The following is a 20,553-nucleotide window of genomic DNA, read 5'->3' on the forward strand; positions in this document are numbered from 1 at the left end:
GGGACACATTTATGTAGGTCCCTGCGGCCATGGCATTACCCCCCCAACTAGTCACCCCTGGCCGGGGTTCCCTGGAGGAGAGGGGACCCCTTAAATCAAGGGGTCCCCCCCCTCCAGGCACCCAAGGGCCAGGTGTGAAGCCAGAGGCTGTCCCCAGCACCCCTGGGCAGTGGGTGCCGGGCTGATAGCGATAAGGGTGTTAAAAAAATATATTGTTTTTTGTTGTGGAACTACAAGGCCCAGCAAGCCTCCTCCGCTTGCTGGTACTTGGAGAACCTCAAGTACCAGCATGCGGGAAAATAACGGGCCCGCTGGTACCTGTAGTTCTACAACAACAAAAAATACCCAAATAAAAACACAACACACACACCTTGAAAGTAAAAATTTATTAGAACACACTTACACACTCACACATACTTACCTACATCCCACGCCGGTCACGTCCACTTGTCCAGTAGAATCCAATAGGGGAAGCCAGTAAAAATGAGAGATTACTTACCAACATCTCATGCCGGTCACGTCCACTTGTCCAGTAGAATCCAATAGGGGTACCCGGCACCTATAAAAATTAAAATAAATACTTACAGAGGGGGAAAAAACAGGAGAGAGAGAGAGAGAGAGAGAGAGAGATCAGGGTGTAGGGCTGCACTTTACCAGGAACACGCCCGGCTCGCTCACTCACAGGCAGCGGAGCTCCCGGCCCGTTGCTTAGTAACGGGATGCCTGGCAACATAAGGCTGCGCGCCGCAGCCAGGATGGAGGGGAAATCGGGGGAACAACAGGCGGCAGCGGAGGCTGCAGATCCGGGATCTGGAGGCGGAGGGCCAGGTGGAGAGGTGAGCACTGCGGGGACTTAGCTGCGTGACATTTTGAGACAAGAGAAAGAAAGAACTCACCCCTCACTCCTGCTTCAGGCCCGTCGCTCCAACGCCAGTCACAGCCACCGGGTCCCGCCGCCTCTTCCGCCTCCAGCGTCGCGTGGGTGATTGGACAGCGGATCCAGCACTGGATCCACTGTCCAATCACAGATGCCTCGCTGACATGGGGGTGGTGTCCCTGTCAGCGAGGCACTTGTTGAAGTGCTGCTTTCCTCATCTTTTTTCATGGGCTTTTACAGCCCAGTGCCTGGCCCCGCCCCCTGCTCTGCCCCCATTCCCATTATCTATGGCAGGCACTGTAATCAGTGCCTCCCAAACGCATTTAAACGCATAAAATTATTACAATTAAATAAAGAAGATACTTATGACACAGACTATGTGTCATAAGTATCTTCTTTGTATGATTTTAATAATTAATCACAGGGGAGGCACTGCCTCCCCTGACTGCACGTCTCTGAATGTGTATCTGGCCCCCCATATCTGTATCATTCCTCCATTTTCATTGACCACGCCCCATGTGGCATTTGACCATGCCCATTTTTTGGGGGCATGTGCGCCTGCGGCGCACGCACACAGTACCTATAACATATTTTTTCTACTTGCACCACTGGGGATATGATAGGGTGTGCATCTTGGTTCTCAGAAATCTCTGGTGGCTGAGTTTGTGCAAAGTGACGTGTCTGAAGATACATATACAATTGTTTGTTTGGTAGGTGGAATTTCTCTGCTAGTGAGGAAAAGGTAAGACGTTTTCAACCGGGATCGAATAAATCCCGTATTGCTGAAATGCCTGTAAATTTCCATAAATTAAATATATTATTGTCTAAGCCTGGGATAAAGCATAGATTGCCCCAGAATGTATTAAAAGGACTCATGGGCCAATATTTACTAAGAATTCGAGTTTGTCCGATTTGTGTTTTTTTTTCTAAGTCCCAATCCGGGAATTCACTAAGCACCAATCTCGGCAGTGTTTGGACTATATAATGGTTTGGTTTGCAAAGTTCCGAAATACGAATGAATAGACCATCGGTCAAACACGGCTGTTATTTCAAACAATACGGGCATTCACTATTCATTCGTATTTGGGTGTTAGTTTCTGAGTGCTAAAGTGCGGGTCTGTTTTTTTTCGAATCATTAAAAAAAGCAGCAAAAAAATAGACCTGCTTTTTCCAGTCGAGTTTGGATAACCATGCACGGATCAGTGAGATCTGTGCATGGTTATCTATGGGAAAGGGTCTGTTTAGTGTAAAAACTGAAAAAAAAAAATTGCGTGGGGTCCCCCCTCCTAAGCATAACCAGCCTCGGGCTCTTTGAGCCGGTCCTGGTTGAAAAAATATGGGGGGGAAAATGACAGGGGTTCCCCCATATTTCATCAACCAGCACCGGGCTCTGCGCCTGGTCCTGGTTCCAAAAATACAGGGGACCAAAAAAGCGTAGGGGTCCCCTGTATTTTTGAAACCAGCACCGGGCTCCACTAGCCAGGTACATAATGCCACAGCCGGGGGACACTTTTATACTGGTCCCTGCGGCCCTGGCATTACATACCCAACTAGTCACCCCTGGCTGGGGTACCCTGGAGGAGTGGTAACCTCTTAAATCAAGGGGTCCCCCCCTCCAGCCACCCAAGGGCCAGGGGTGAAGCCCGAGGCTGTCCCCCCCATCCAAGGGCAGCGGATGGGGGGCTGATAGCCTTTTGAAAAAATGTGAATATTGTTTTTAGTAGCAGCACTACAAGTCCCAGCAAGCCTCCCCCGCAAGCTGGTACTTGGAGAACCACAAGTACCAGCATGCGGTGGAAAACCGGGCCCGCTGGTACCTGTAGTACTACTACTAAAAAAATACCCCCAAAAAAACAGGACACACACACAGTGAAAGTATAAGTTTATTACATACATGCACACCTCCATACATACATACTTACCTATGTTCCCACGAGGCTCGGTCCTCTTGTCCCTGTAGAACCCTTGGGGTACCTGTGAAAAAAATTATACTCACATAATCCAGTGTAGAATCAGACCTTTGTATAATCCACGTACTTGGCAAAATAATAAAACGGAAACCCGACCACGCACTGAAAGGGGTCCCATGTTTACACATGGGACCCCTTTCCCCGACTGCCAGGACCCCCCCTGACTCCTGTCAAAGAGGGTCCCTTCAGCCAATCAGGGAGCGCCACGTTGTGGCACTCTCCTGATTGGCTGTGTGCTCCTGTAGTGTCTATGAGGCAGCTCACGGCAGAGATACAATGTAGCGCCTATGCGCTCCATTGTATCCAATGGTGGGAACTTTGCGGTCAGCGGTTGACCGAAAGTAACCTCACCACTGACCGCATGAAAAAGTCACGGGTCACGTGACGAAACACGTCAGGACTCCTCCCCCTTTTTTGCAAATCACTGAACACCTGTCATTCAGGACGTATTCAGGCCATAGCCATTTCATCCGGCCTTTACTTACAGTGCCCGTGGATGGCCCTCCACTGGGCTACATGATCAGCTGCAGACGCCGCACGGCTACGGGTTCCGATAATTTCCACTTGGCTACACACACAACTGCAGACGCCGGACGGGTACGGCAATTACAGCCAGTGTCTTCCATCTTGGTCACTACCGGCGGACGGCGCACGTCCAGGTAGTCTGGAAGGAACGCTCGTTTACACCTGGGCATAAGATTCTACCTGATCCAGCACAATTACCTGCACAGCACTTGCAAAGGTTTAATCAGCAGGATAATCAAACAAACCCTGCAGTCGGCAAACAGACTCAGACATCCCACATACCCTCCAGCATCTTTATCAACTGGGCAACCTTTTGGACTCACCCGGGGACGCTCGGGTTCACCAGCCCTTGTGGAGAGGTACTTTATACATTAATCCATGCTGACTAATATCAATACGTGCAGTCATTGTGATACAGTCAGGAATCACGTCTAGCAGCTGTGGCAACAGTGTTTATAAAGAGACTGCAACATTCTGATACATATCTCTTGAATTGTATAGTTCAGTGATTTATTAAGTATATGAATATACCATTAAGATTCAGATAATTCATGCAAAATTTTACAAATTTTTGTATCTCACATATCATACTAAAATCATAAGTAACATTAATTGTGAATTTTCCTTTATGAAATAGTATATTTTATATTATTAATAAACATATATATTTTATATTTTGATTGATTCCTTGGCTGATATTGAACCTGTGATATTTTGGTGTGTGTTTTTCATGAGCGCCTCTATTTCCATTTACAACCACCAGTATATTGTCTGCCTGAAAAAGTTAAACACTCCTGTGGTGTTTTTTTTTTTATTCTATAAACGCATTCTGCTGACAGTGTCCAGCAGGTCCGTCATTCATTATATTATATAAATATTTACCTGCAGTAGTGTTATATTTTTTTTGTTCATCTCTATCATCTTTATCATCTCTATATTAGCAGACGCAGTACTGTAGTCCACGGCTGTGGCTACCTCTGTGTCGTCAGTGCTCGTCCATAATTGTATACCTACCTACCTGTGGTGGGGTTTTTTTTTCTATCTTCTTCATACTAGTAGTTTAGGAGTCTGCTGACAGTGTCCAGCAGGTCCGTCATTATATTATATATACCTGCAGTAGTGATATATATATATTTTTTATATCATTATCATCTCTATACTAGCAGACGCAGTACGGTAGTCCACGGCTGTAGCTACCTCTGTGTCGTCAGTGCTCGTCCATAATTGTATACCTACCTGTGGTGGGGTTTTTTTTTTCTATCTTCTTCATACTAGTAGTTTAGGAGTCTGCTGACAGTGTCCAGCAGGTCCGTCATTATATTATATATACCTGCAGTAGTGATATATATATATATTTTATATCATTATCATCTCTATACTAGCAGACGCAGTACGGTAGTCCACGGCTGTAGCTACCTCTGTGTCGTCAGTGCTCGTCCATAATTGTATACCTACCTGTGGTGGGGTTTTTTTTTCTATCTTCTTCATACTAGTAGTTTAGGAGTCTGCTGACAGTGTCCAGCAGGTCCGTCATTATATTATATATACCTGCAGTAGTGATATATATATATTTTTTATATCATTATCATCTCTATACTAGCAGACGCAGTACGGTAGTCCACGGCTGTAGCTACCTCTGTGTCGTCAGTCTCTCGTCATCCATAAGTATACTAGTATCCATCCATCTCCATTGTTTACCTGAGGTGCCTTTTAGTTGTGCCTATTAAAATATGGAGAACAAAAATGTTGAGGTTCCAAAAATAGGGAAAGATCAAGATCCACTTCCACCTCGTGCTGAAGCTGCTGCCACTAGTCATGGCCGAGACGATGAAATTCCATCAACGTCGTCTGCCAAGGCCGATGCCCAATGTCATAGTACAGAGCATGTAAAATCCAAAACACAAAATATCAGTAAAAAAAGGACTCAAAAATCTAAAATAAAATCGTCGGAGGAGAAGCGTAAACTTGCCAATATGCCATTTACCACACGGAGTGGCAAGGAACAGCTGAGGCCCTGGCCTATGTTCATGGCTAGTGGTTCAGCTTCACATGAGGATGGAAGCACTCAGCCTCTCGCTAGAAAAATGAAAAGACTTAAGCTGGCAAAAGCACAGCAAAGAACTGTGCGTTCTTCGAAATCACAAATCCACAAGGAGAGTCCAATTGTGTCGGTTGCGATGCCTGACCTTCCCAACACTGGACATGAAGAGCATGCGCCTTCCACCATTTGCACGCCCCCTGCAAGTGCTGGAAGGAGCACCCGCAGTCCAGTTCCTGATAGTCAGATTGAAGATGTCAGTGTTGAAGTACACCAGGATGAGGAGGATATGGGTGTTGCTGGCGCTGGGGAGGAAATTGACAAGGAGGATTCTGATGGTGAGGTGGTTTGTTTAAGTCAGGCATCCGGGGAGACACCTGTTGTCCGTGGGAGGAATATGGCCATTGACATGCCTGGTGAAAATACCAAAAAAATCAGCTCTTCGGTGTGGAAGTATTTCAACAGAAATGCGGACAACATTTGTCAAGCCGTGTGTTGCCTTTGTCAAGCTGTAATAAGTAGGGGTAAGGACGTTAACCACCTCGGAACATCCTCCCTTATACGTCACCTGCAGCGCATTCATCATAAGTCAGTGACAAGTTCAAAAACTTTGGGCGACAGCGGAAGCAGTCCACTGACCAGTAAATCCCTTCCTCTTGTAACCAAGCTCACGCAAACCACCCCACCAACTCCCTCAGTGTCAATTTCCTCCTTCCCCAGGAATGCCAATAGTCCTGCAGGCCATGTCACTGGCAATTCTGATGAGTCCTCTCCTGCCTGGAATTCCTCCGATGCATCCTTGCGTGTAACGCCTACTGCTGCTGGCGCTGCTGTTGTTGCTGCTGGGAGTCGATGGTCATCCCAGAGGGGAAGTCGTAAGACCACTTTTACTACTTCCACCAAGCAATTAACTGTCCAACAGTCCTTTGCGAGGAAGATGAAATATCACAGCAGTCATCCTGCTGCAAAGCGGATAACTGAGGCCTTGGCATCCTGGGCGGTGAGAAACGTGGTTCCGGTATCCATCATTACTGCAGAGCCAACTATAGACTTGTTTGAGGTACTGTGTCCCCGGTACCAAATACCATCTAGATTCCATTTCTCTAGGCAGGCGATACCGAAAATGTACACAGACCTCAGAAAAAGACTCACCAGTGTCCTAAAAAATGCAGTTGTACCCAATGTCCACTTAACCACGGACATGTGGACAAGTGGAGCAGGGCAGACTCAGGACTATATGACTGTGACAGCCCACTGGGTAGATGTATTGACTCCCGCCGCAAGAACAGCAGCGGCGGCACCAGTAGCAGCATCTCGCAAACGCCAACTCTTTCCTAGGCAGGCTACGCTTTGTATCACCGCTTTCCAGAATACGCACACAGCTAAAAACCTCTTACGGCAACTGAGGAAGATCATCGCAGAATGGCTTACCCCAATTGGACTCTCCTGTGGATTTGTGACATCGGACAACGCCAGCAATATTGTGTGTGCATTAAATATGGGCAAATTCCAGCACGTCCCATGTTTTGCACATACCTTGAATTTGGTGGTGCAGAATTATTTAAAAAACGAGAGGGGCGTGCAAGAGATGCTGTCGGTGGCCAGAAGAATTGCGGGACACTTTCGGCGTACAGGCACCACGTACAGAAGACTGGAGCAACACCAAAAACGCCTGAACCTGCCCTGCCATCATCTGAAGCAAGAAGTGGTAACGAGGTGGAATTCAACCCTCTATATGCTTCAGAGGTTGGAGGAGCAGCAAAAGGCCACTCAAGCCTATACAACTGAGCACGATATAGGAGGTGGAATGCACCTGTCTCAAGCGCAGTGGAGAATGATTTCAACGTTGTGCAAGGTTCTGCAACCTTTTGAACTTGCCACACGTGAAGTCAGTTCAGACACTGCCAGCCTGAGTCAGGTCATTCCCCTCATCAGGCTTTTGCAGAAGAAGCTGGAGACATTGAAGGAGGAGCTAACACTGAGCGATTCCGCTAGGCATGTGGGACTTATGGATGGAGCCCTTAATTCGCTTAACAAGGATTCACGGGTGGTCAATCTGTTGAAATCAGAGCACTACATTTTGGCCACCGTGCTCGATCCTAGATTTAAAACCTACCTTGGATCTCTCTTTCCGGCAGACACAAGTCTGCAGGGGTTCAAAGAACTGCTGGTGAGAAAATTGTCAAGTCAAGCGGAACGCGACCTGTCAACATCTCCTCCTTCACATTCTCCCGCAACTGGGGGTGCGAGGAAAAGGCTCAGAATTCCGAGCCCACCCGCTGGCGGTGATGCAGGGCAGTCTGGAGCGACTGCTGATGCTGACATCTGGTCCGGACTGAAGGACCTGACAACGATTACGGACATGTCGTCTACTGTCACTGCATATGATTCTCTCACCATTGAAAGAATGGTGGAGGATTATATGAGTGACCGCATCCAAGTAGGCACGTCAGACAGTCCGTACGTATACTGGCAGGAAAAAGAGGCAATTTGGAGGCCCTTGCACAAACTGGCTTTATTCTACCTAAGTTGCCCTCCCACAAGTGTGTACTCCGAAAGAGTGTTTAGTGCCGCCGCTCACCTTGTCAGCAATCGGCGTACGAGGTTACTTCCAGAAAATGTGGAGAAGATGATGTTCATTAAAATGAATTATAATCAATTCCTCCATGGAGACATTCACCAGCAGCAATTGCCTCCACAAAGTACACAGGGAGCTGTGATGGTGGATTCCAGTGGGGACGAAATGATAATCTGTGAGGAGGGGGATGTATACGGTGATGAATCGGAGGATGATGATGAGGTGGACATCTTGCCTCTGTAGAGCCAGTTTGTGCAAGGAGAGATTAATTGCTTCTTTTTTGGTGGGGGTCCAAACCAACCCGTCATTTCAGTCACAGTCGTGTGGCAGACCCTGTCACTGAAATGATGGGTTGGTTAAAGTGTGCATGTCCTGTTTATACAACATAAGGGTGGGTGGGAGGGCCCAAGGACAATTCCATCTTGCACCTCTTTTTTCTTTAATTTTTCTTTGCGTCATGTGCTGTTTGGGAAGTGTTTTTTGGAAGGGCCATCCTGCGTGACACTGCAGTGCCACTCCTAGATGGGCCAGGTGTTTGTGTCGGCCACTAGGGTCGCTTAGCTTACTCACACAGCTACCTCATTGCGCCTCTTTTTTTCTTTGCGTCATGTGCTGTTTGGGGAGTGTTTTTTGGAAGGGCCATCCTGCGTGACACTGCAGTGCCACTCCTAGATGGGCCAGGTGTTTGTGTCGGCCACTAGGGTCGCTGAGCTTAGTCACACAGCTACCTCATTGCGCCTCTTTTTTTCTTTGCGTCATGTGCTGTTTGGGGAGTGTTTTTTGGAAGGGCCATCCTGCGTGACACTGCAGTGCCACTCCTAGATGGGCCAGGTGTTTGTGTCGGCCACTTGGGTCGCTGAGCTTAGTCATCCAGCGACCTCGGTGCAAATTTTAGGACTAAAAATAATATTGTGAGGTGTGAGGTGTTCAGAATAGACTGAAAATGAGTGGAAATTATGGTTATTGGGGTTAATAATACTTTGGGATCAAAATGACCCCCAAATTCTATGATTTAAGCTGTTTTTTAGGGTTTTTTGAAAAAAACACCCGAATCCAAAACACACCCGAATCCGACAAAAAAAATTCGGTGAGGTTTTGCCAAAACGCTTTCGAACCCAAAACACGGCCACGGAACCGAACCCAAAACCAAAACACAAAACCCGAAAAATTTCCGGTGCACATCTCTAGTGACTAGTTGGGTATGTAATGCCAGGGCCGCAGGGACCAGTATAAAAGTGTCCCCCGGCTGTGGCATTATGTACCTGGCTAGTGGAGCCCGGTGCTGGATACGGGGGACCCCTACGCTTTTTGTCCCCCGTATTTTTGGAACCAGGACCAGGCGCAGAGCCCGGTGCTGGTTGATGAAATATGGGGGAACCCCTGTCATTTCCCCCCCCATATTTTTTCAACCAGGACCGGCTCAAAGAGCCCGAGGCTGGTTGTGCTTAGGAGGGGGGACCCCACGCAATTTTTTTCAGATTTTTTAAGACTTTAATCAACTTTTTAAGGTACACAATGAAGCCCTGCACGGATCTCACAGATCCGGCCGGGATTCCTTGTGTTTTGTCAGGCAGTGTTTTACTCATCACTCCCGTAAAACACTGCCTGATATTACAAATCACATCGACATCGGAAAAAACGATTGTGCAAAACTCGGCAGCTTAGTGAATGATCGTATCAGGATTCAAAAAGCTGCAGTAAAATGCACCCGATACCATTCGAGTTCAATCACCCTTCAAAACGGCCAAAACACGAATCTTTGTAAATATACCCCATGGTATAATTTCTGCCAAGTTTCTTATTAATAAGGCACCATGCTTTATAAACATTTTTAAAAAGAATGTTATCGAGGATATTGGAAGGCAGCAAACGTTTAGCCGGGTTTAGGTATATGTAAAAGCGCGCTAGGCAAATAAGGACAGAGAAGACTGTCTTCTAGTACTTCATTCATATTCATAACTTCTGGTGAACTAATCTGTAATACATCTGAAGAGGGTGGCTTGAGTAAAAGAAGCTATATCTAGAACTCCAAACCTCCATCACCTTTAGAAAGCTGCTATTTAGCATAAACTACAGTATCTTGGGCCTCATACCAGCCCAGATAAATGTTGAAAAGAAAGAGTTGAATTTTTTCAGATCCTGTGTAGATAGGCCTATTAATGGTAACATCTTGAGGAGGTAAGAAAGTTTAGGAGAGGCCATACTTTTAATAACCGCTATCCTACCTACTAGAGAGAGGAGAAGGGTTCATAAGCAATTACTGCAGTATGTGAAGCTAAGAGTGTTTAAAGTTGACAGAAGATAAGGATTCCATGGTAGATGAATAAATATGCCTAAATATTTGAGAGGAGATTGGCATAAAGAAAATTGGAAGAAAATAGTGTGCAACAGAAAGAAGGTATGATCAAGAGTAAGCGGTAATAATTTGGATTTGGTATATTTTACGTTAAACCCAGCAAAAGAACTAAAATCATTGATAATACTAATAATAGCGGGTATAGAGGAGGGCAGGGCAGAAATAACAACATATCACCTGCGAACAGTCCTAATTTGACTTACTGGCAGAGCTGGATTAACAATAGGGTGGATGGAGCTGCAGCTCCAAGTCCCCAATGAAAATAGGCCCAGAGGATCCTCTGCAATTTGACGCCGGCGCAGCTAGCTACTGTAACTAGCAGTGTCAGCCTTGGAGCCCTGCTCGCCCTGGTGCTCACTTACCTTTCCCACCCTGCGCCCGCCTCCCCTGGTGTAGAGACCAACTGCAACATGCCCTGATTGGATGCTGTGTGGCTGGCCCCTCCCCGCCCTGCTGCTCTCAGGCAGAGATGTCCAGATAGTCCCGCCCATCCCCAGGACCAGACCGACCTCTTCCTGCTCCTAAAGCCGCAGACGCCTCCCTCTTCTGTTCCTCCCACCCCCAGGTAACTGGGTATGTTCTAATTTAATGGGAGGGAGAATTAGTGCAGTGTAATGCAGTGTAGTGTGGCGAGTTACTGCTGTTAAGTAATGTGTGTGTGTGTGTGTGTGTGGGGGGGGGGGGGGGCAGTGTAGTGATGTAGTATGGGTAGATAGTGTTGCAGAATGGGGAGGTAGTGTAGTGCTGTTACTGTGGGGCAGATTTATTAAGCTCGTGAAGTGATAAAGTGAAAGGTGATAAAGGACCAGCCAGTCAGCTCCTAACTGTCATTTTTCAAACCGAGCCTGTGACATGGAAGTTAAAATCTGATTGGCTGGTCCTTTATCACCTTCCACTTTATCACTTCACCGAGCTTAATAAATCTGCCCTTGAATGTACTGTGGGAAGGCAGTGCAGTGAAGCAGTATGGTGATCTAGAGTAGTGATAGTGTGTTGAGAGGTAAAATAGTAATGTAGTGCGGGAAGGTAGCACAGTACGGTGGTGTAGGAAGGTAGCGCAGTAATGTGGTATGGGAAGGTAGAGCATTAAAGTGGTGCGGGAAGGTAACCAGGGCCGGATTAAGGCTGTTGGCGGCACAGGAGCAACGATGGTGTGGGGCCCCCCACTGGTAAAAGGGATGGCAGACCCTGAGCATACCACCCCCACATTACCTAAAACACACAAACTACCTTGCGCACACACACACACACACACACACACACACACACGCAACCTGACAGTGCATCGTAGCAGCAGCACACACATCCAGCTCAAACCTTACACACACACACACATACTACCTGACAGCACACCACACCCGACCGGTTTATATCTTCCACACACACACTACCTGACAGCATGCCGCAGCAGCACACCCAGCCGGCTCATACCTTACACAAATACACTTCCTGACAGCATACACCTTACACACACACACTACCTGACAGTGCGCCACAGCAGCAGCACACCAGGCTGGCTCAGCGTCAGTGTCTCACAGGATTTCACTGCACAGTCCTATGAGACTGATGGCTGTACATGGAAGAGCTCTTTGGTGGCTGCCACTGGAAGGTGACTACTCTGCTCTGCTTCACACAGCAGTGTGTGGGGGCCCCTAATGTGTGGGGGCCCTGGTACAACTGCACCCTGTCGTTCCTCCCTTAATCCGGCACTGGAGGTAGCGCAGTACAGCGGTGTGGGAAGGTAGTGCAGTAATGTGGTGTGGGAAGGTAGCGCAGTAATGTGGTGTGGGAAAGTAGCGCAATACGGTGGTGTAGGAAGGTAGGGCAGTAATGTGCGGGAAGGCATTGCAGTAATGTGGTGTGGAAAGGTAGCGCAGTATGGTGGTGCGGGAAGATAGTGCAGTAATGTGGTGTTGGAAGGTAGAGCAGCAATGTGGTGTGGGAAGGTACAGCAGTAATGTGGTGTGGGAAGGCAGCGCAGCAATGTGGTTCAGGAAGGTAGCGCAGCAATGTGGTGCGGGAAGTAGCACAGTAATGTGGTGTGGGAAGGTAGTGCAGTACTGTGGTGTGGGAAGGTAACATAGTAATGTGGTGTGGGAAGGTAACATAGTAATGTGGTGTGGGAAGGTAATATAGTAAAGTGGTGCGGGAGGGTAATAGGTAGCGCAGAAATGTGGTTTGGGAAGATAGATGTAGTGCAGTGAAATAGTGTGGAGATTTAGTAGTGATATACTGCAGGGATGTAGTGGAGGGGGGCCTGTGTACAGACTCCAGGTGGGCCCCCTCCTCTCCACGGCGCCATAGGCACCAGCATTGTGCCAGAGTCTACTGCGCATGCGCAGGTCTCCGGAATATGGCACCCGCCATGGTCCGGTGACAAATTTCCTACTGCGCATGCGTGGTGGCCATTTTGGAAGTGATTTTTGCCCCAGCTGCTGTGGCAGCAGCACCCGTCGCAAGACTCCAAGAAGGTAAGTTTAATACAACATGGGTGCAGTGTGGGCCCCCCTGGACTCAGGGGACCATGTGCACCGCACACATTGCACCATATGGTAGAAACGCCTCTGGCTGGTAGTTCCGTGATGTAGTGTGGGGAGGTAGTTCAGTGATGTAGTGCAAGAAGGAAGCTTAGTGATTTAGTTTGGGGATGTAGTGCAGTTATATATAGTATGTCACCACACCCCCTCTACCCACCTGGGAGAGCTTCTCTATGGCGCTGACCACACTGCCTGCGGTGGCACACAATAAGCCCTTCCTAAATCTCAGCTCCAGGCCCACGTCGACCTTAATCTGGCACTGATTCCTGGTCACTAACAAAAATGTCAGAAATGGAAGAGGAACTAAGTAATGCAATTTCCAAAGGTTCAAGTGCCAAGGCGAAAAATAGTGATGATAGTGGACAGCCTTGCTTGGTGTCTTTCTCTATAAAAAAGGACGATGATAAATAGCCATTGCTCAAAATCGGAGATGAGAAGCCAGAGTACAATGACTTTAACATGGAGATGAAGTCCTCCGGTACCCCAAATTTGTGTAGGGAATAAAACAGTTGGTCCCATGATACTAAATCAAAAGTATTTTTCTGCATAAAGAGATAGCATGGGGCTGTGTGTTCCCAGAGGACTTCAGCCACTGCATGACTGTGAGCACTTTATATGTATATTTACCACAGAGATGGTAAAATAAATCCTGATTGGTCTATGTGTATATTAGATGGCAATATGAATTTAAGTCTATCAGCAAGAATCAGTGTTCAATAACGATATCGGTCTAGATCAGTGGTTCTCAAACTCGGTCCTCAGGACCCCACACAGTGCATGTTTTGCAGGTAACCCAGCAGGTGCACAGGTGTGTTGATTACTCACTGACACATTTTAAAAGGTCTACAGGTGGAGCTAATTATGTCACTTGTGATTCTGTGAGGAGACCTGCAAAACATGCACCGTGTGGGGTCCTGAGGACCGAGTTTGAGAACCTGTGGTCTAGATGAATCTCGACCAGGTTTGTGTAAAACCTTAAGAAAAGCAGAATTAAAATAATTAGGTGGAGGGTTACCGAAGAGATACATATTGAACACTGACTGCAAGGTTGCACCGATTCTCGGTGCTAGAATTTTATAGTAATCATTATTCAGCCAGTCAAGCCTGGCGCTTTACCTAGTTTTAGATGTTGAATGGCAAGTAGGGCTTCTTCTTCTGTGATAGGGGCCATGAGGGAGGAGGATTGTTTAGCTGATAATTGTGGAGAGTATTTCAAAAAGTATCTTTCTTTGACATATCTATCTGAAAGGAAAAATAGAGTTTTGCATAAAATGAATGAGGGACCTCAAAAATTTGTTTGCCAGGTATAGCCATAGTGCCATCCGGATGCTCAATAATTTAATAGTGGAGAGAGGGCATTGACCTTTCAGCAAATTGGAGAGCAGCCAACTACAGTGGATCTATCTAGTAGTATGTCTAGATTCAAACTGCAATAATACATTATCAAAAAGTGTTTTGTGGTGCAAGTATGATTCCCAATTAGGAGGAGTTTGATAGGCATCACTCAGTTCAGACTGTGTACCTAAATAAAGTTTACGAAATTCTTTATCCCCCTGAGAACAATATGACATAATATTACCTCTCAGAACCGGTTTTGAAGCTTGCAGAACAAGAGAGGCAAGTCTCGTTCCACCTCCGAGTTATTGTGCTTTCATTCAACCAAGCTGCATCAAACATATTTCTAAATTTAAAAGAATTAGAGAGGTGGGACAGGAACAGCCACTGTCTGTATGGACCTTTATCTGTAGCAGTAACAATTTTGATCCAACATAAAGCATGGTTAGATACACATATCGGCTCATCGTTAGAATCCAGTACATTAGAAAAAAAAGAAACAGATAATAAAACATAATAAATATGGAAGAGTGTACCATGAGCCGCCTATAGGCAAGTGTCGTCTCGCTCCAGCGGATAGCATACATCTACCAAGTGTAATCGTTGTGAAAGGGATACCATACTTTGGAGCAGTAGAACCTGATCTGATTCGAGCAGACCTAATTGAGGAGATGCAGTTATAGTAATGTCACCTCCAAAAATTACATATATATCAGCATGAGCATATAAAAGGGACGCAATATCCTGCATTGGAGACGGAGGTGATCTCCTTTTATAAAAAAATGGGGTGCTCTTGTTCACTCCCTCGACTCCACCCAAGACAGCATACTTAAAGCACCACTTCCTGGTACTTACTTATGCCGCACTCTGTTCTAAGTTAAGGCATTAACCTAGTTTCTAATAGTCTTTGTTGCCTCTGCTCTAATATTCCCTTTTATAGTACTGGTGTTTGACCCACGCACTCCTGCTTCACTTAACCCCTACTGTTCTCTCCCTTTCCCCCCTCCCTGTGCCTTTCTGACTTTCTTCTTCTCTATTTTATCTTGTATCTTTCTCTTTTTTGATGTTACATATGTCAGATATATGAAGGCTTTGTATTAAGCGGTCTAATGCTCTGTGCTGTTCCTTGTATGTTCTTACTTGCTAATGTGTATCGCTTGTTACATTCATGCAATTGACTGGCTCAATGGGGGTAATTCCAAGTCGATCGCAGCAGGAAATTTTTTAGTAGTTGGGCAAAACCATGTGCACTGCAGGGGGGGCAGATATAACATTTGCAGAGAGAGTTAGATTTGGGTGGGTTATATTGTTTCTGTGCAGGGTAAATACTGGCTGCTTTATTTTTACACTGCAAATTAGATTGCAGATTGAACACACCCCACCCAAATCTAATGGGCCCTACACACTGGGCGATATTTTGAAAGATATGAACGATCTCGTTCATAAATGAACGAGATCTCGTTCATATCTTTCAGTGTGGAGACTTAAGCGATGAACGATGCGCGTCCCCGCGCTCGTTCATCGCTGGTCTCCTGTCGGCTGTGCATGCAGGCCAATATGGACGATCTCGTCCATATTTGCCTGCACGTCTATGGAGCCGGGTGACGGGGGGAGTGAAGAAGCTTCACTCCCCCCGTCACTGCCCCCCCTCGCCGCCGGGTCGCTCGTCGGCCGTATCGGCCGTCGGGCACCTCGGCCAGTGAGTAGGGCCCATTACTCTCTCTGCACATGTTATATCTGCCTCCCCTGCAGTGCACATGGTTTTGCCCAGTTGCTATCAAAAATCCTGCTGCGATCAACTTGTAATTACCCCCAATGTTGCCTACTGTACCTTCATATGCCTCTTTCTTGCAATAAAAAGATTTAAAAGATTTTTTTCAAAAAGGGACGCAACATGTATGAAAAAGGATTTTGAATATACATTTGGGGCATAAATGTTACAAAGAACAAATCTAAAAGACTGTATAAATACATCAGCTATTGCATAACAACCATGTCCACCACAGTAGAATGTATCATGCATGTAAATGGTTTCTAACAAGTATTACCACCCCTCGTGATTTAGTATTATAAGTAGAGATGAGCGGACTACCGGACTTCACCACCTGAGCCCGGATACGAGTCAGGCTCGGGTTTTCCCGTCTGACCCAGAAACCAGAACGAGGCAAAACGTCATCATCCCGCTGTCGGATTCTCGCGGGGTTTGGATTCCATATAAGGACCCGCGTGTTGCCGCCATTTTCACTCCAGTCTCAGAGAGTGTAGTGAGAGGACGTATCCTCAGTGTCTGTGTGGGCAGGAAAGTGGGGTGGCGATTCCAGTGCTGTCTTGTGCTGCTCAGTTGTAGTGTCTTACGCTGCATCAGTCCAGCAAGTCAGTGGTGGTGTCCCCTGCTGCTATATGTCCCCAGTGCTGCTGTATAAGTACTTTGCAGTTTTGCTGTGTTGTCTTGCATCAGACCAGGGGTAGTGTCTCTCTTGTGCAGCATCAGTCCAGTGACCAGTCACAGTGGTGGTGTCTTCTGCTGCCATATATCCAGTGTTACTGCTGTATAATTCACGTGATACTGCCTTATAATTCCCTTGATACTGGCGTATAATTTCAGTGATACTGGCGTATAATTTCCTTGATACTGGCGTATAATTCAAGTGATATTGCCGTATAATTCCAGTGATATTGCCGTATAATTCCAGTGATATTGCTGTATAATTCCTGTGATACTGGCATATAATTCCTGTGATATTGCCGTATAATTCCCGTGATATTGCCGTACAATTCCTGTGATACTGGCGTATAATTCCAGTGATATTGCTGTGTAATTCCTGTGATATTGCCATATAATTCCCATGATACTGCCGTATTATTCCAGTGATATTGCTGTATAATTCCTGTGATACTGGCGTATAATTCCAGTGATACTGTTGTATAATTCCATTGATACTGTTGTATAATTCCAGTGATACTGGCGTATAATTCCAGTGATATTGCCGTATAATTCCCGTGATACTGGCGTATAATTCCAGTGATATTGCCATATAATTCCAGTGGTACAGGCGTATAAGTCCAGTCCAGTGGTACTGCCGTATAAGTCCAGTGGTACTGGCGTATAATTCCAGTGGTACTGTCGTATAAATCCATTGATCCTGCTGTATAATTCCATATAAATCAATATAATTCCATATAAATCCAGTCCAGTGGTTCTGCCATATAAATAAGTTCAGTGGTGCTGTCCTGTGCTGTATATTATTTACTCCAAATAAATGGGTTATTAATATTTAATCCAAATAATTTTAACAGGGTTTGCCCTGTGTGGTGTAGAGGTACGCTCTCCTGTAACGTATAATGTTATATAACTCCAGAAAAATAATGGAGAACAAGAATTTGGAGGATAAAATAGGGTAAGATCAAGAACCACTTCCTCCTAGCGCTGAAGTTGCTGCCACTAGTCATGACATAGATGATGAAATGCCATCAAAGTCGTCTGCCACGGACGATGCCCAATGTGATAGTAGAGGGCATGTAAAATCCCAAAAAAAACAAAGTTCAGTAAAAAGACCCAAAAAATAAATTTAAATGGTCTGAGGAGAAACGTAAACTTGCCAATACGGAGTGGCAAGGAGCGGCTAAAGCCCTGGTCTATGTTCATGACTAGTGGTTCAGCTTCACATGACGATGGAAGCCCTCATCCTTCCGCTAGAAAAATTATGAGAGTTAAGCTGGAGAAAGCACAGGTATCCCCATGAAGAGTCCAAGTGTGATCAGCCTGTAGTATGTTTTTCCACTTTAATTTTGAGGGTGACTCCAAATCCAGACCTCCATGGGTTAATAAATTTGATTTCCATTGATAATATTTGTGTGATTTTGTTGTCAGCACATTCAACTATGTAAAGATCAAAGTATTTAACAGGAATATTTCATTCATTCAGATCTAGGATGTGTTATTTTAGTGTTCCCTTTATTTTTTTGAGCAGTGTATATATATATATATATATATATATATATATATGTATCTTTGAATTACAGTGCTGCAGACTGCCCTGTTGCACAGCATACCTCATTACTGTATTATTTAGATTCTAGAGCAGCAGCAGTCAGGCAACCAGCAGACAGATGACAGGTCTAACACCTTAGAAACATAGAATTTGATGGCGGGTAAGAACCACTTGGCCCATCTAGTCTGCCCATGTACACGCTCACACACCCTAGGGTTAATGTTTGTGTCGTGAGCTAATTAACCTATCAGTACATTTTTGGATTGTGGCAGAAAACACAGAGAGAATATACAGGTTGAGTATCCCATATCCAAATATTCCGAAATACGGAGTATTCCGAAATACGGACTTTTTTGAGTGAGAGTGAGAAAGTGAAACCTTTGTTTTTTGATGTCTCAATGTACACAAACTTTGTTTAATACACAAAGTTATTAATAATATTGTATTAAATGACCTTCAGGCTGTGTATACAAGGTGTATATGAAACATAAATGAAATGTGTGAATGTACACACACTTTGTTTAATGCACAAAGTTATAAAAAATATTGGCTAAAATTACCTTCAGGCTGTGTGTTTAGGTTGTCTATGTAACATAAATGCATTCTGTGCTTAGACTTAGGTCCCATCATCATAAGATCTCATTATGGTATCTAATTATTCCAAAATACGGAAAAATCCGATATCCAAAATACCTCTAGTCCCAAGCATTTTGGATAAGGGATACTCAACCTGTACAAACTCCACACAGTTACGGTCATGGTGGGAATCAGACCCATGACCTCAGTGCTGTGAGACAACCATTACATCATCCGCACACCTGTTAGTTCGCAGAGCTAAGGCTGAGGGGCTGCCATGAACGCGGAAGATACCGTGTCTCAAAAAAAAACAAACTCTGCCCGTCAAGGAAATGCAGCAGTGATGAGGGAGCTGCTCCTGAGATGTGGCCCAGAACTCAGCATGAAAAGCCTCTGTGCAGAAATTCCCAGAATAGTACAGGGCGGCTCTGTGAGCAGAAAGCTGCGCTGGGCTGAGTGGTTGTTGTAGACTCCATTTCCTGCCAGATGTCAGGCTGAATGCACCCTCTGCCTCCTCTCATTGGAGGAACGGACCGGGCTGCTCGCCGAGTGACTCCCACCTACAATGGGATACACCAGGATTCAAGGGTGGTCAATCTGTTGAAATCAGAGCACTACATTTTGGCCACGGTGCTCGATCCTAGGTTTAAAGCCTACGTTGTATCTCTCTTTCTGGCAGACACAAGTCTGCTGGTGAGAAAATTGACAACTCAAGCGGAACGTGACCCATCAACAGCTCCTCCTTCACTTTCTCCCGCAACTGGGGCTGCGAGGAAAAGGATAAGATTTCCTAGCCCACCCGCTGGTGGTGATGCAGGGCAGTCAAGAACGAGTGCTAACATCTGGTCCGGACTGAAGGACCTGCCAACGATTACTGACATGTCTACTGGTCACTGCATATGATTCTGTCACCATTGAAAGAATGGTGGATTATATGAGTGACAGCATCCAAGTAGGCATGTCAGACAGTCCGTACGTATACTGGCAGGAAAAAGAGGCAATTTGGAGGCCCTTGCACAAACTGGCTTTATTTTACCTAAGTTGCCCCCCCTCCAGTGTGTACTCTGAAAATAGGATTTTAATACCTACCGGTAAATCCTTTTCTCTTAGTCCGTAGAGGATGCTGGGGTCACATCAAGAACCATGGGGTATAGACGGGATCTGCAGGAGACATGGGCACTTTAAGACTTTGAATGGGTGTGAACTGGCTCCTCCCTCTATGCCCCTCCCCCAGACTCCAGTTATAGGAACTGTGCCCAGGGAGACGGACATTTCGAGGAAAGGATTTATTGTTAAACCACGGTGAGCATCTTACCAGCTCACACCTCAAGCATGCCGCTGAACGTGGCATTCAACAGAATACAAGCCAACGGCATGAACAATTGCAGCACGAGGCTGACAAGAAACGTAACACAACATGTGTGTAACTACAAAGAATTACTGCAGATACAGTACGCACTGGGACGGGCGCCCAGCATCCTCTACGGACTAAGAGAAAAGGATTTACCGGTAGGTATTAAAATCCTATTTTCTCATGCGTCCTAGAGGATGCTGGGGTCACATCAAGAACCATGGGGTTATACCAAAGCTCTAGAATGGGCGGGAGAGTGCGGACGACTCTGCAGTACTGAATGACCAAATGTGAGGTCAACCTCGGCCAAGGTAATAAACCTGAAAAACTTAGCCAAATTGTTTGCTAAATAGCTGCTTGGCAAAGTTGCAATGCCGAGATTCCCCGGTCAACCGCCCCGGACAGGCCCACCTTTCTA

Source organism: Pseudophryne corroboree, chromosome 9 (assembly GCF_028390025.1).
Source record: "Pseudophryne corroboree isolate aPseCor3 chromosome 9, aPseCor3.hap2, whole genome shotgun sequence".
NCBI lineage: Eukaryota > Metazoa > Chordata > Amphibia > Anura > Myobatrachidae > Pseudophryne > Pseudophryne corroboree.